Source organism: Acomys minous, assembly GCF_964271855.1.
Source record: "Acomys minous genome assembly, chromosome: 3".
Lineage (NCBI taxonomy): Eukaryota > Metazoa > Chordata > Mammalia > Rodentia > Muridae > Acomys > Acomys minous.
In genome coordinates this window covers 78,579,108-78,593,107 of record NC_140485.1, presented here as the reverse complement: position 1 = coordinate 78,593,107, position 14,000 = coordinate 78,579,108, and the positions used below count along the sequence as shown (strand labels likewise).

Here is a 14,000-nt window from a genome sequence, read left to right as displayed (position 1 = left end):
CCCCCCCCCAGGGCGGCTTTCATGAGGCCCGGAGGTGGTGTTGTATCCATGCCTTGGCCTGCTTGGGGACCGGAAACAGGAAAGTAACCGGGCAGGGATTTCTCTGCCACCTCTGGAACCATGCGTTCTTTAGAGTCGCCATGCGGTCTCTTGTTGGTAATTTCTCTGGAGAGATTATGTAGGGAAAGTGGAAGGGATGTGGTCCAGCAAGCCGAGTTTCTGTATAGAGTAACCTTGGCCAAGTCACTCACCACTCTGGGCCTTGGGGTGATAGTCACTCAGATGATGCTGTGAAATCAAGCACTCTGCAAACTGGAAAGCGCTAATAATAGAACTAGAAGATAATGACAGATAATAACGATAAAAAAAAAACCATAGAAATAGAAACAAACATCATTCTAGAAGCAGCCCAACTTTCAGTGGGTTGCCACTGGCCGGAAGTGAACCGGGGGCCCTTTGGGTAGGAACCTAAAATGGAGTCTGGGAACATCCTGCTTTGATTCTGAAGTAGCCTGGGGTTTCCTGGGAAAGTGAGAGGCTCCTTGTGGCCAAAGAGGCTGGGAACCAGGCTCTGCCCCAGGGGAAGAATGGGGAAGGGGGGGCAGTGGGGGAGGGGGGCAGTGGGGGAGGGGGGCAGTGGGGGAGGGGGGCAGTGGGGGAGTGGCAGTGTTGTTGGGAAGAGACAGGGGGGTGTCTGGGAAAGAGTTAAACTGTGAGGCATGGGGAGGGCCTTGGCTCCGCAGCCTTGGGAGCCTGTGGTTGAGAAAGCAGAAGAGGAAGAAAGGTCAGCTGGGAAACAAAATGCCCAGAGCCAGGCAGTGGAGGGTGGCGGCCCTCTCCACAGCTGTGCCCACAGAGCAGCACGGTCCTCTGATGCCTCTCCTGAGTTTGGCAGGTTGTTCCAGTCACTAATTTGAATAAACATTGAACTCCAACAGCGCCTACCCTTGGGAGTCAGTGATTTGCTGGGAGGCTGTACTCCTGAGGGCGGCTGGGCTGCGAGGCTCCCTGGGATACCAGCAGATAAGGTCTGGGAGGAAGCCTCTCCCGCTTGCCTTGAGCTGATCTGTTTTCCACCTCTTGTCTGGAGTGAGGGCGTGTCACTCTGTTCTCGGGCACTCCTGAGCCTAGTGGACAGCAGGCAGCAGCAGCAAGGTCCTGGGTGCTCACTCTTGAGGCACCCGAGGAAGGGACTCGTCTTACGCTGAAGAGAAGGCTTGGGTTGGCTGTGGGGCAAAGGAATAAGGCTGCTTCTGTGGATCCCCTAAGGATGCCGGGAGCGGGCATAGCCTAAAAGACTCTAGGTTTGGAGCTAGGATCTAGTGTTACCTGAGGGAGGGGGCGGGGGAGGGGGGAGGGAATGCGAGACAAGCTGAGCAGAGAGAGGGCACACCCCCCCCCACCCCCCCCACCCCCCGCCCCCGAGGATAAGACTTGACACAACTGCAGTGGAGGGTTGGGTAGATGAAGTCACGTGTTTCAGGATATCCAGCACTTGGCCTGCACGTAGTAGGTATACTATGTTGGAAGAATGAAAGAAGAGGCTGAGCATGCCCGGGGTGGGGCGGCTGATGGTGATGTTTGGGAGTGAAGGTCCCACATGGTAGCCATCTTTGGTGAGTCGCTGCCATCTCTCCCAGGCCTTCCCCCCCCCCCCCCCCACACACACACTCTGGGATCCAGAGGTAGGTTAAGTCTAAATGTAATCCTTTCTTTCATGGTTTGCAAACTGAAGCCTGGAGCATGGCAGACTTTTGCCATGAGTACTTGCTGGACCAGTAGCAGAACTGGATTGGCATCCAGGCCCTTTATTTTCCAAAGTGCTCTTTTGCTGCCGAAGGCTTGCATAAAAGGGGAGGTAACCTGGTGGAACTGGCTTTTTGAGTTGTAACAGTGCCGCTGAGGCAAGGTTTAGCTTGGCTTTGAGCCATGACCTCTGCGGCCCCTTCCTAGCTCCTGGCTGCACACAGTACCCTGTGTCCTTATATATAGTAAACATTGCTACCCAGGTCCAACCCCTACAGGATTCCTTCGCTGTTACACTACTGTCACCAAAGCACATGGGTCCTGGGGAGCACACACACATACCCCCCGGGGACACTCAAGCCGGGATGGTTCCCGGAAGGCAGTTGCCATGTGGGTTCCCCAGTGGGAGAGTAACGCTGTGTCCCAAGCGGGTTCTGCCCCGCGCTGTGCTGCAGGGGAGTGAAAGGGATCTGTAGGGGAGTGAAGGGGATCCGACTCTGTGGGACGGGAGGCCCACGGAGGCTGAGTCACCTCTTCTGAGTCAGGGATCCTCCTCCTTCTTCTCCCCTCCCCCTTCCCCTCTCCCCGAGCCCCCACTAGGGCTTGGCCCAGAGAGCCCAGGAGCCAGGAAGCGAGCGAGGAGGCCGGCTGGCCGGGACCAGGGTGGAGACGGCCACCTCGTCCCTCAGTGGACAGTGTGTGGCGGGGGGAGGCAGCCGAGGAGGCGGAGGCCGGGGCTGGGCACCGCTCGCGAGGAGGCAGGCTAGCGGCCGCCCCTGGGCTGGGCGCGGAGGCCGCGGCGGGGGCGGGCCGCGCGGCGGGCGCCAGGCCCGGGGCTGTGGGCACGGTGCCCAGCCCCCGGCGCACGCCGACCGCCGCGGCCGCCGCCGCCGCCGCCGCTGCTGCTGCAGTCGGCATCCATCAGCGGGCGGGGGTGTCGCGGAACAGGCTGCTCCGCAGAGCCCGCCCGCGCCGCCCCGCCCCGCGGCCTGCGGGCCCGGAGGAGCCGAGGGGACCCGGCCCTCACTAGCCGGCCCAAGATGGGGACCCCCAGGCCCAGGTAGGCACGTGGGGACCGGTGATCAGATGGCATTGGGGACCCCGGGTGTGCTACATCTAGGCCCAGCCTCCAGCCCGGAGGGAGGAAAGGGGGTGCGATTAGCAGCGGATCCGAAAGGCTGTTGGCCCCCTTGGCCAGTGTGGAGGAGACCTTTGCTGGTCCTCTCCTCTGCAGCCTCTTCAGCGCCAGGAGTCAGAGGTGTCGGCTGGCACCTTGGTGTAGTATGAGCCGGTGCTGGGTGATGGGCTTAGGAAGCTGGCCCACTCTGTTCTGGAAAGCCGTCCCAGCTGCTTCCTTTGGTTGCCTAAGGCTCTTTTGGTTTTCTTCTACAAGCTAACGATGCGATGCCCTAGCACAGTATCTTGGCTAGAGGTTGCCTGCTTGGAGAGTTCTTAGTATGTCCTTTGCTTACGGACCCTTTTCTCACTGGCACTGACTCCTCATCCTTTCCTCCTTTCCCTCCCTGAGCTGGATGTATGTATGAACCTTACCCCTCAGGTCCTCTGAGGGTTCACACTGGCATTGTCCTGGCTGGTAGTTGTACCCCCTGATCAGAGGTAGATGGCTTGTGTGTCTTCCCAGTTGCGCCTGGAACCTTCACACTTGGAGAGGTCAAGTCCCCAAGAGGCTGGGGTCTCAGGGACAGGTATAGAGGTGGAGGTGACCCCAGCCACTATGGTATTTCTTGGGTGCTGAAGCCACTGACTGGCTGTATGGGCCAGAGAGGCTAGAAAAGCACCCGGGAAATATTCTGGAGCTGCTGCCACCCTCTCTCCTGCCAGTCAGGGTTCTTGTTTCTGGCTTCCCCCAGAGTTCTGTGATGCATTGGTGGGGGAGAGCAGGGAGCCACGTGCTACTGCCATCACTCTGGATTGGCATGTCACCTCCCCTGCACCCCAGGGTGGGTGTGGATTTAGGACCTCTCTGGGGTTGTGCAGGGTCCAGCTGCTCCATCAGCTGGGCCTCTAGGAGTCCCATGAGCCTTCTGGAATCGTAGCAGTTGGATGGTAGCTCCTGTCCCAGGCTATGGTGCGTAGAATAGAGGTGCTCTGTGCCCGCCACCCATCCATGACTCCAGATGGAGCTGGTGGCAGAGGCAGCCTGTGCCAGCTTCTTCCCAGTTGTGGTGGCCCAGAGAGGCTCTGCCAGCTATTGAGCTAGCTTCTGGTGGCCAGCCTGAGGTTCCGGAGACTGATGTACAAAATATATGGTTTACAGAGCACAGTCTTTAGGATTTGGGGGACGCCTGAGAGCAGTCCTGAAGGAGGGCCCTGGGGAGCCCTTTGCTTCTGTTAAAAAGGCAGCCCCTGGGCCTTGTGAGAGTGCTCTGGGCCCAGCTCTGTGCGCTTCCCGAAGGGGTCCTTTGGTGGACCCCCACATGAGAATGAGGCTGGGCCCTATGGTTCTCGTTGGGTTGCTGTAGAAAGATGGGTAAAGGTCTGAGCGAGAGTGACATGTCCAAGGTCACACAGCTCCTGAGCGAGAGCCAGCAGCAACGTATTCAGGACTTAAACTTTTCCATTAAGGTCTCTTCCTTGCCCAAATGCCTGCTTCCTGGCTGCTGCGGTTGCTGTTCCATATATAACACTCTTAGCAGGCTGGAGGCCATGGCTGCCTTTTACCAGAGTCCTTACACTGGCCTCCGAGCTCTTCCCTCACGAGGTGAGCGATGAAGGCCAGGTCATTAAGAGCCTTGGATCTTCTTGGAGTATACAGAATAGGAAGGACTCTCGGGGTCCAGAGATACTCTGAGTCTGAGCCGTGGTGGGGGAGGGGGGAAGAGGAGGGGGGTAGGAGGGGGAGGGAGGGGAAGGAGGGGGGGGCAGCAGTAGAAAAGGTCTCTGGACTAGAGGAGTTGCAGTGGAAGCTAGCCTCTGTTAGCTCCGGCCTCACACTTCCGCCTAGACTTCTCTGCACTCCCTGTTGAAGAGAGATAGATGATCGCTTCAGCCTGGAGCAATGCTGGCGACTGTACAGTCAGAGAGATGGTATTTACTGAGCACTTACTGTGTGCCATGCGCTGATAGCTGCTTTGCATCCTCCCCGCAGCAGCACTGTTAGATAATATTACTACATACTTCTGACGACGAATGGAGGCTCAGAGAGGTTACCTGCCAGAGGCCACACAGCTGGAAAGGGGAGGGCTGAAGGAGTCCAGAGCCTCCCCCTTTACCATGACGTTATGCCCGGGACAGTGTCCGAGAGCACCTGGTAGTGTCCAGTTGAACTCGGTAATTAGCTGATAGACCAGGGCTGGTCCCGATAGAGAAGTCCGTGCGCGTTTGCTGAGTCTGGCGGTCAGGCAAAGGTAGCTTTGTGGGCTGATTGCTACCGAGGCCTTGAGGAGTAGAGTCAAGGAGGTGTGAGCGGGAGGGGCTTTCATACCGGCCTTGCCGCTTGCTAGCTGGCCCTGCCCGCGTGCCCCCTGCTACATTTGGCAGGGCTCCAGCAGCCAGAAGCCACCCAGAGGGAATGTAGAAGCTGGAGCTGGGACAATATCCCTGTCAGCAGGGACCTGTGCCCGGCTGGGGGTGGCAGCAAGCTGGCCCTGCTTTCTTCGTAGAAAGGAGACTTATGGATAAGAATAGCAACAGCTAACATTTATTGAGCTCTTACTACATGCCAGGAACTATTTTCATGTCTTACGTGTACGACTCCTACATTTCTCACAAAACCCCGTGAGGGAGCAATTTTTCCTTTTTTTTTTTTTTTAAATCCACTTTATAAATCGAGAGTTATAGGCTTACTGAAGGAAGCTAAGGGATGGGGAGGCAGGCTGGGTCAGAACCAGTTTCCAGAGCTTCTAAAGGCAGCCGGCCTGCACCCTCCGGAGGCCATCTTCACTTTGGTTCACTTGGAAGCAGTCATCCGACCAGAGGTGCACGCCATTCCTCAAAAGGTTCAGATCTAGCTGGGCAAGCTGGGCATGGCACACATGTCTACAGTAGCAGAATCCTGGAGGCGGAGGCAGGAGGATTGCCATCAGTTTGAGGCTGGCTTGGGCTGCAGAGCAAGCTCCTAGCCAGCCAGCCTTAAGTCACAAAATGAGATTCTATCTCACACACACAGAAAAAGGGGGGGGGGGGACCAGCAAGGTGGCTTTAGTGAGTACAAGTAAGTGCTTGCTGCACAAGCCTGGTGGTCTGGGCTCCATCTAGAGTAGAGAGGAGTCATGGCTCCTGAGTTGTCCTTTGACTGCCATGGGTGTACCATGACACACACACACACACCCCTACAATGCCCATATACAAATGCACACATCATCATCATCATCATCATCATCATCATCATCATCATCATATAACAAATACAATTTTAAAAGTTTGGAGAATGGCACAGTGATTAGCAGTGCTTGCTGCTCTTGCAGAGGACCAGAGTTCATTCCCAGCACCCACACTGGGTATTGCTGTGTGTAATTCCATCTGTAGGGGACCAGGCATCCTCTTCTGGCCTCCGAGGGCATACGTGTGTTACACACACACACACTTGCATGTGCGTGCATGCGCGCACACACACCTCTAAAAGTCTGAGCAAGTCATGGTTGTCAGGGCCATCTTGGCCCCAGAGATAAGAGCGCACTATATAGTCTACCTATGTTGATGCTCAGGATGGCTCCAAGAAGAGCTCAGCCCATAAGCTGGACACTGATGCCAAATAAGAGTTTGGCTGTTGGTATGGGAGGGAAGTGGATGCCTCAGAAGAAGGGCCGGTGATGCCGTGTGCAGGAGACAGAGTCCAGGGAGGGCCCAAGGGGCTGAGAGGTGGCTTAGAAGGCCAGCTTGTGCTTGTGTCCGTCAGCAAGCTCTGGGATCCGCTCTGCTTGGTACCGGCTCTATGGCCTTGGGAATGTCACTTTGCTGGCTTGGGGGCCTCATGGTGGTTATTGCATAAAGCCTCTCCATGGCGCTGGCACCTCGCAGCAACTCTACAAGCAGCTCTCCTCTCTCCTTCTGCCTCTTAAATGTCAGGCTGAGGTATTTGAGCTAGACGTGAGCCTGGAGGTGCTGGGGACCTTTGGAAGGATTTGGCCCGCGGAGGAGTGTGGGGGGAAGGTGTTTGGGGAAGGTCTCTGGCAGGTGTGTGGCCCACAGAGAAGGGCCAGACTTTGACCTTGCAGAGACGCCTCCTCTTGGAGACATGCGCTGGCGCCGGCGAGGGAGGAAGGTTGAAGCTGCATTAAGGTGTCCCTCCATGGCATGGTGTGTGGCTCGCCAGGGCCAGATTGAGGGAGGGACAGTGTGGGGGCAGGGAGAGCCATGGGGAATTCAGTTTGAGGCTTGGTAAGATGGAGAAGGGCTAGACTCCTGTCAATCATTCCATTCCATTCCATGGGTTGGGCAGCATCTTATTTGAGCATCTGGCTTCTCTCTCTCTCTCTCTCTCTCTCTCTCTCTCTCTCTCTCTCTCTCTCTCTCTTGAATTCCTCTAGATAAATCCCCATCAGAGCTCGTCTATAATAGCAGCAAATTGGGACTAAATGTCCAACAATAGGAAGATGATTGAGAACGTTCTGGAACATACACTGGGTAAAATAATTCGCAGCGTCAGCAGCAGCAGATGTCCTGCTCTCAGAGCTCGGGGCTGGGTGCTGCAGAGCCCTTTGCACCCTTCATGTGTGTCATACCTACGACTGCCCAGGGCCAGGGATGCCGTCCTTCCTTCCTGGGCCTGAAAAAGCAAAGGCTTGCCCTAGTCCGCCGTGAGGGCGGGACTCCCGTCTTATTTCTTGCTGTGTCATTGACATGTTGCTCTGTGCTCAGAAATGCTTGACTAGTGGAAAAATGAAGGGGCAGAGGAGTGATTTTTTTCAAGGTCATGTACTTTGTAAACTTTTTTTTTTCCCGAGACAGGGTTTCTCTATGTAGCCTTGGCTGTCCTGGACTCACTTTGTAGACCAGGCTGGCCTTGAACTCACAGTGATCTGCCTGCCTCTGCCTCCTGAGTGCTGGGATTAAAGGCGTGAGCCACCACCACCACCACCACCTGGCTTAAACTTTATTTTTACTTTTTAAAAAAGCCTTATTTCTATTTTATGTGTCTGGGTATTTTGCCAGTATATATGTCTGTGCCCCACATGCATGCCTGGTGCGTGCAGAGGCCAGAAGAGGGAGGGGGCATCAGATGCCCTGGGACTGGAGTTACAGGTGGCTGTGAGCCACCATGTTGGGGCTGGACGTTAAATTCTGGTCCTCTGGAAGAGCAGCCAGTGCTCTTAACAAATGCTCCAGCCGGGTGGTGGGTGGTGGTGCTCGCCTTTAATCCCAGCACTTGGGAGACAGAGGCAGGTGGATCGCTGTGAGTTCGAAGCCAGCCTGGTCTACAAAGTGAGTTCAGGACAGACAAGGCTACAGAGACCCTGTTTCAAAAACAAAAAACAAAAAACAAAAAAAACCCCAAATGCTCCAAAGGGCATCTTTGGAACTCTCCTTTGTTGTTTGTTTGTAACTGTGTGTGTGTGTGTGTGTGTGTGTGCATGTGCGCACATGCATGTGGAGGTCAGATGGTAACCGTCGAAAACTGGTTCTTTTCACATGTGGCTTTTGGGACTTGAGCTCAGGTGATCAGGCCTGGATGTAAGCACCTTTATTGGCTGAGCCATCGCAGCAGTCTAGTCATGAAAGTTGTGAGATCCAGCCGTTGCCACATTCTTACCACCTCCATTTACCACAATCTCCTTAGTCACTACTCAATGTATGTGCCCGTGACTGACATGGAACTACATCCCCATAAACCCATTGTAACGAGAAACAAACCCTACGTTGAGGATGCATTGAGTTGAGCAGCACAGTAGAGTGTAGAACACAAGCTGTTCACCCTCCTCATCAAAGGGATGACTTGGAGCTGGGACTCACTACTGCTTTGCCCCAGCATCCCTGGAGGGCTCCCTGTGGCACATTCTAGCTCAGGGAAAGATCAAAATTCGAACTATGGTTTTACCAAATGCATATTATTTTCGTATCTTTATAAAGCCAAAAATCATAAATTGAGGACCATCTGTAGTACTGAGGGCAGTACTGGCTGGAGCACTGGGGGCAGTACTGGCTGGAGCACTAAGGGCAGTACTGGCTGGAGCACTAAGGGCAGTACTGACTGGAGCACTGAGGGCAGTACTGGCTGGAGCACTGAGGGCAGTACTGGCTGGAGCACTGAGGGCAGTACTGGCTGGAGCACTGAGGGCAGTACTGGCTGGAGCACTGAGGGCAGTACTGGCTGGAGCACTGGGGGCAGTACTGGCTGGAGCACTGAGGGCAGTACTGGCTGGAGCACTGAGGGCAGTACTGGCTGGAGCACTGAGGGCAGTACTGGCTGGAGCACTGAGGGCAGTACTGGCTGGAGCACTGAGGGCAGTACTGGCTGGAGCACTGAGGGCAGTACTGGCTGGAGCACTGAGGGCAGTACTAACTGGAGCACTGTATGTCACAGGAATGGAGGTCAAAGGACAACTTAAACGACATGGTTCTCAACTTCCACCTTGTTTTGAGGTGGGATCTCTCTTCCTTCTTCTGCTTGGCCTGTGGACTTCCGGGGCACCTTATCTCTCCTTTTCACCTCACAGAAGTATTGGAGTTTCAGATTCGAACTCCCATGCCTGGCTTTTTACGTGAGTTCTAGAGCCCCCAGCTCAGGTCGTTAGGCCTGTGTGGCAAGTGCTTGTTCTGACTGAGGCGCCTCTCCAGGTCCTTAGTGGGTTTGCTGTGTTAATTAATTCAATTTAATTGAGCCTTCTATCTTCACATGGGCTCCACCGGCTGAACTTAGCTGTCAGGCTCACAGGTGCCTTTCCCAGCTGAGCTTCCCTCCCCTCTCCCCTCCTGGCCTCTTAGTTCAGTTAGGAAGACAGTCTAGACCGACGGCTCAGCTATGTAAAGGTGACTGCCCCAAGCCTGGTGAGTTAGATTCCCAGGAAGCACATGGTGGAAGTTCAGTGAAAACCAGTTCTAAAAATTACCCCGATTTCCACATGTGTGCCATGACACACACCCACAGAACCTCACACATACACATATACAAATAAATAAGAAAACACACTTTTTAAAAAGATGTTTTAAAAATTGGAGTAATTCACAAGCATCCTTTCCACCAAAACCCTGTGCTGTAGAGGAAGCTGGGCACAGTGCAAACCTTCCCAGGGTATGTTCTGTATCACAAGAGGGTCATGAAGGAGATTCCTGTTTTATAATTTACATTTTAATTTGACTATTTGTTGTTATTTTTTGTGTGCATAAATAAAACAGATCTCACAAGTTTTCATATCTGAGGACATAGCTCAGTGGTGGGTGCTTGCTTAACCTGCGCTCAGTCCTCAGAATCACAAGAAAAATAGTCACAATGGACATGTAATGCTTTTGTGATATTGGACAAATCCTGGCTGGTCTGTCCAGCCTCCTGTTAATGGGCTTCCAAGGTGGTTTTTAGTTCTATCCCGTTCTCAACAATACTAATAAGAGATCTCTATCGGCATTTAATCAGTCTCTAAGACTCAAGTGAAGGGAGGAGTGGGGAGAAGAAGAAGAAGAAGAAGAAGAAGAAGAAGAAGAAGAAGAAGAAGAAGAAGAAGAAGAAGAAGGAAGAAGAAGGAAGGAGAAGGAAGAAGAAGAAGAAGGAAGAAGAAGAGGAAGAAGAGGAAGAAGAAGAAGAAGAAGAAGAGGAAGAGGAAGAAGAAGAAGATGAAGAAGAAACTGTGAGGCTGTGAGTTTTCCTTGAAGGTTTGTTGCTTCTCTCTCTTCCTGCTTCCTTTTGAGAACCTTTCCCTGTCACCATCAAAGTGGGGAGATGTCCCAGGAGACCCCCCCATCTTTCTCTTCTCTGGTTTGCCCCTCACCTGCGATGTCCTCAGCTTCTCTTAGGGTGCTGTGTGTTCCCTGTTGGCTCTTGCTGCGGCTTGTGCCCTCGATGTCCTTGGACAAGTTTTTATCTTCTCTGGGCCGTTTGTCCGTCTGTGTCTTCTGATCGAGCCACCACTGGCACCAGTAGGGATCTACTGTGTGTTGAATACTGTGCCAGGATGAGCAGGGGCCGTGTGGGCTTAAGCTGTCTCATTCTCACTAAACGCCTTCGACATTTGGGGTGTTAGTCCCATTGTACATGCTCACACTGGCTTCCAGGAAGGCTAAATAGTGTGTCCAAGGTCACCTAGCCTATGGAATTGTGTGACCTCAGCTCTGGCTTTGTTCTCAGAGCTACTGTTCTCTGTGGCCCTTCATCAGCGAGATCTAAGCAAAATGATAAATTGAAGGAATATTCTAGCAGGGCATGGAGATAATCTCAGCTTTCAGGAAGCTGAGGCAGGAAGAGCTGGAGGCCAAGGACAGTCTCCGATTCATATGGAGACCTTGACTCAGACAAATAAATAAGAAATAATCAAAACAAGAATCCTTTACATTGTAAAGTGCACTGTACATGTGGGGGAAGTGATAGTTCTGTGATTATGTCTTTGTCCAGGGCAACAGTGGTTCTGGCTACATGGGTTTACAGCAAGTTAGAGGTCATGGGTTGTAGCAGGATTGAAGGAGCAAGAGCACTGGGCTTCAGGCCAGCAGACCTGGGTCCAGACCTGGCTGTACTCAAGCTGACTAGCCGTGTGACCTTCGCCACCCGATCCAGCCAGGGAGTAACCCTTCCACCCTTGCACAGTTCGGTATGGATGAGGTATGATCCTGAGAGGCTTTCAGACTGACAAAGGATGTCTTGCTGTCTCCCACAGTTGTTAGTGGTCCAAGCGGGAGGCAGCTCTCCTCTTTAATGTCCTGACTCTACAGATCGAGGCTGTCACGTGGTCCCTGGCCCACACCGGCACCTCGGTCTGTGGCTCCTCGGTAGTCTATGAAACTTCTAGACAGAAAACCAGTGCTGGTAGGTGGTGGCCTCGCTGTGTTGTTTGATTTTATTTAATGCAGTTCTTATGGGTACTGCAGGCCTTTGACAAATTGTCCTGTCCCAGTGCCACGTCCAGACCTGAGCACCCAACCGTTAGGATGACTGGAGGCTCAGATCCTTTTAGACCACGTGAGCCTGGCTCAGACAGATAGAGCACAGCCTGCGCTTTCCCATCAGTTCATTCACGGCCACTCCGTGTGGCTGGAGGAAGCCAGAGTTCAGCCTTGGGGAAATCCCTGTGGGGACGGAGCGCCGCTGCCAGAAGAAAGAGAAAGCCTCCCGACGTGTACGCTCTTTTCTCACTCCTCAAGCGGTGCATGTTCATAGTGGGGAACCTGGAAGCATACAGGCAAAACCTAGAAGCCCGACGTTTCCTTCCATGCGTGTTAATATGTTGGTCTTTGAACAAAGGTAAGGATGTTGACTCTCTCTGGAGCACTAACTGTGGGGTTTGGAGTCACTAAGTGCCATATTGGAGCTGAGCTCTACAGGAACCTGGGATTGGAGCTAGCCTCACTATTTTACAAATGGAGAAATCGAGGCACTGCGGAGGAGCTTTAGAGACTTGCAGAAGGTGTCCTGCTGTATGTATTGTAAACTGTGGAGACTGAGCTTCCACTTCCCAGCCTCAACCCTCAGGCCCACAGCCCTGCCCTCCCTCCCCCCCTCCCCCAGCCCTGACCCCGCCCCCCCATTCCCCACCCACCCACCAGGAGCAGGAGCCAGACCCTGGCTGGAATCAGAATTCCACGAAATGCTTCTGCTAAGGACCGGCTGATGCTCAGGAGAGGAGACTTAAGGGAACGCACAGGCGTGAGGCATCCACACCAGCAAGGACAGAAAAGGGTTTCATCCCGCAGCCCAGGTGAACCAAAGGAGGAAACAGGGTCACCTGAGCTCCTCAATGCCTGGAGCAGGGCAGGGAGCGGAAGAGCTTTCACCACTCCACAGTGAGGCAAGTGGCGAAGGCAGCTCACCCGCTGTATCTCTCCTCCTGCCTTCCTGCCAAACCCTCTAGAATTTGCAGGCATGGGAGCTTGGGCCAGTTGAGTGGGCTAGCCTCCTGCTTCATGCATACACAGTGTGGGTCTGGAAGTACACATGGGGCTGCCAACCCCGGAGGCATTGTCGCCAGGGGGGGTGGGAGGGATGTGTCCCCTTGACCTCCCCAAAAGAAAGAAGTCTTGGTAACTGGTTGTTGAAAACATCTTGTTGGAATCTCTTGGTATTTTAGTTGTTTCTTGACCCTCTGACCCCATTTCTTGAAGCCTTCCTTCTTTCCCAGGTCCTCCTCACCCTCCTCACTTCCTTCCTCTCCCTTTCTCTCCCCCTTCTTCCTCCTTCTGCTCCCGAATCAGAGCTCCCTACCACACCTGGGCAAAAGTCTTTGATGCCATCAGTGTCCAGGAATTCGAAGAGACAGCCTCACCATCTAGTGGGTGACTGCTCGCGTTTTCTGAGCACACAAAGATGCGCTTTTTCCGACAAATGATGACTGCCCTCTCCTCTGACGGCAGAGGCCTTGCCTGGAGGCGCCTCAGGTAGGAAGTAGCCACCCTGAAATGAAAAACAGTGGTCCAGATTCTAAACGTGGCTCTTCCCAGGGCAGCGGCTTTGCTTCTCAGTCTTGAGAAGTCTGCCCTTTGCCAGCTTCGCTCCTGAAAAAAAAAATAATAAAAAAAATAATAAAAATAAAAAATCAGCATCCAATGAGCTCCCCATTCCCCTGGGGAAATGCTACCCAGTAGGAAGGCCTCTGAAATCATAGCGATCCGGCCCAGCGTCATGTCCTTGCGCAAATCAGTTTCTTGGCAGCTGTGGGCTCTCATCAGTGCGGTAAGGAGAGTGGCAGGAGGTTGGATAAAAAGTCCTGTGATGCAGGTCTGATAAATCAGAGGAGAGGCTGCCTGGCTCGGGGCCATGAAGGCTCCTGAGGTGCATGTAGCCCGGAGATTCTGGCGCTGTTGCCAGCCATGTGCTCTTGGGCGAGTTATTTAACTTTTCTGCTTCATTTTTCCCCGTTTAGAAAATGGAGATCATAAGAGCCCCTGTTGCAGGCTGGTGTAAGGGTTAATTAATTATGCGGGGTCCATCTGTTAAAGGCTGGTGTAAGGGTTAACTACGCGGGGTCCAGAGATAAATACCTGGCACACAGCAAACTATGACTATTTGCTGGGTACAAATATTAATCTTTCTTGTGGTTTGGTTTTGGGGCAATCTCATTACACAGCCTCGGCTAGCCTTGGACTTCATGGCCTCCTGCCTCAACCTCCTGAGGCCTGAGATTGTAGTCATAAGTCACTGCGCAGGGCTCTGT

General features: G+C 53.5%; 1 protein-coding gene and 1 long non-coding RNA gene across 4 annotated transcripts in view; one reads left to right on the top strand and one right to left on the bottom strand.

The window, feature by feature from the left end:
- Window positions 1-14,000, bottom strand: part of LOC311594194 — a 522,815-nt gene that overhangs the window by 259,170 nt on the left and 249,645 nt on the right. The gene's annotated exons all lie outside the window — the stretch shown is intronic.
- The window catches only part of EPB41L1 (erythrocyte membrane protein band 4.1 like 1), a 130,669-nt gene that overhangs the window by 53,153 nt on the left and 63,516 nt on the right, over window positions 1-14,000 (top strand). Inside the window, exon 1 of one of the 3 annotated variants that reach the window (XM_084775642.1) lies at window positions 2,345-2,806. The exons of the other annotated variants lie outside the window; for them this stretch is intronic. The gene's annotated coding sequence lies outside the window, so the exon portion shown is untranslated. Of the gene's footprint in view, window positions 1-2,344; window positions 2,807-14,000 lie in introns of those variants that run through there. 3 annotated transcript variants of the gene reach the window in all.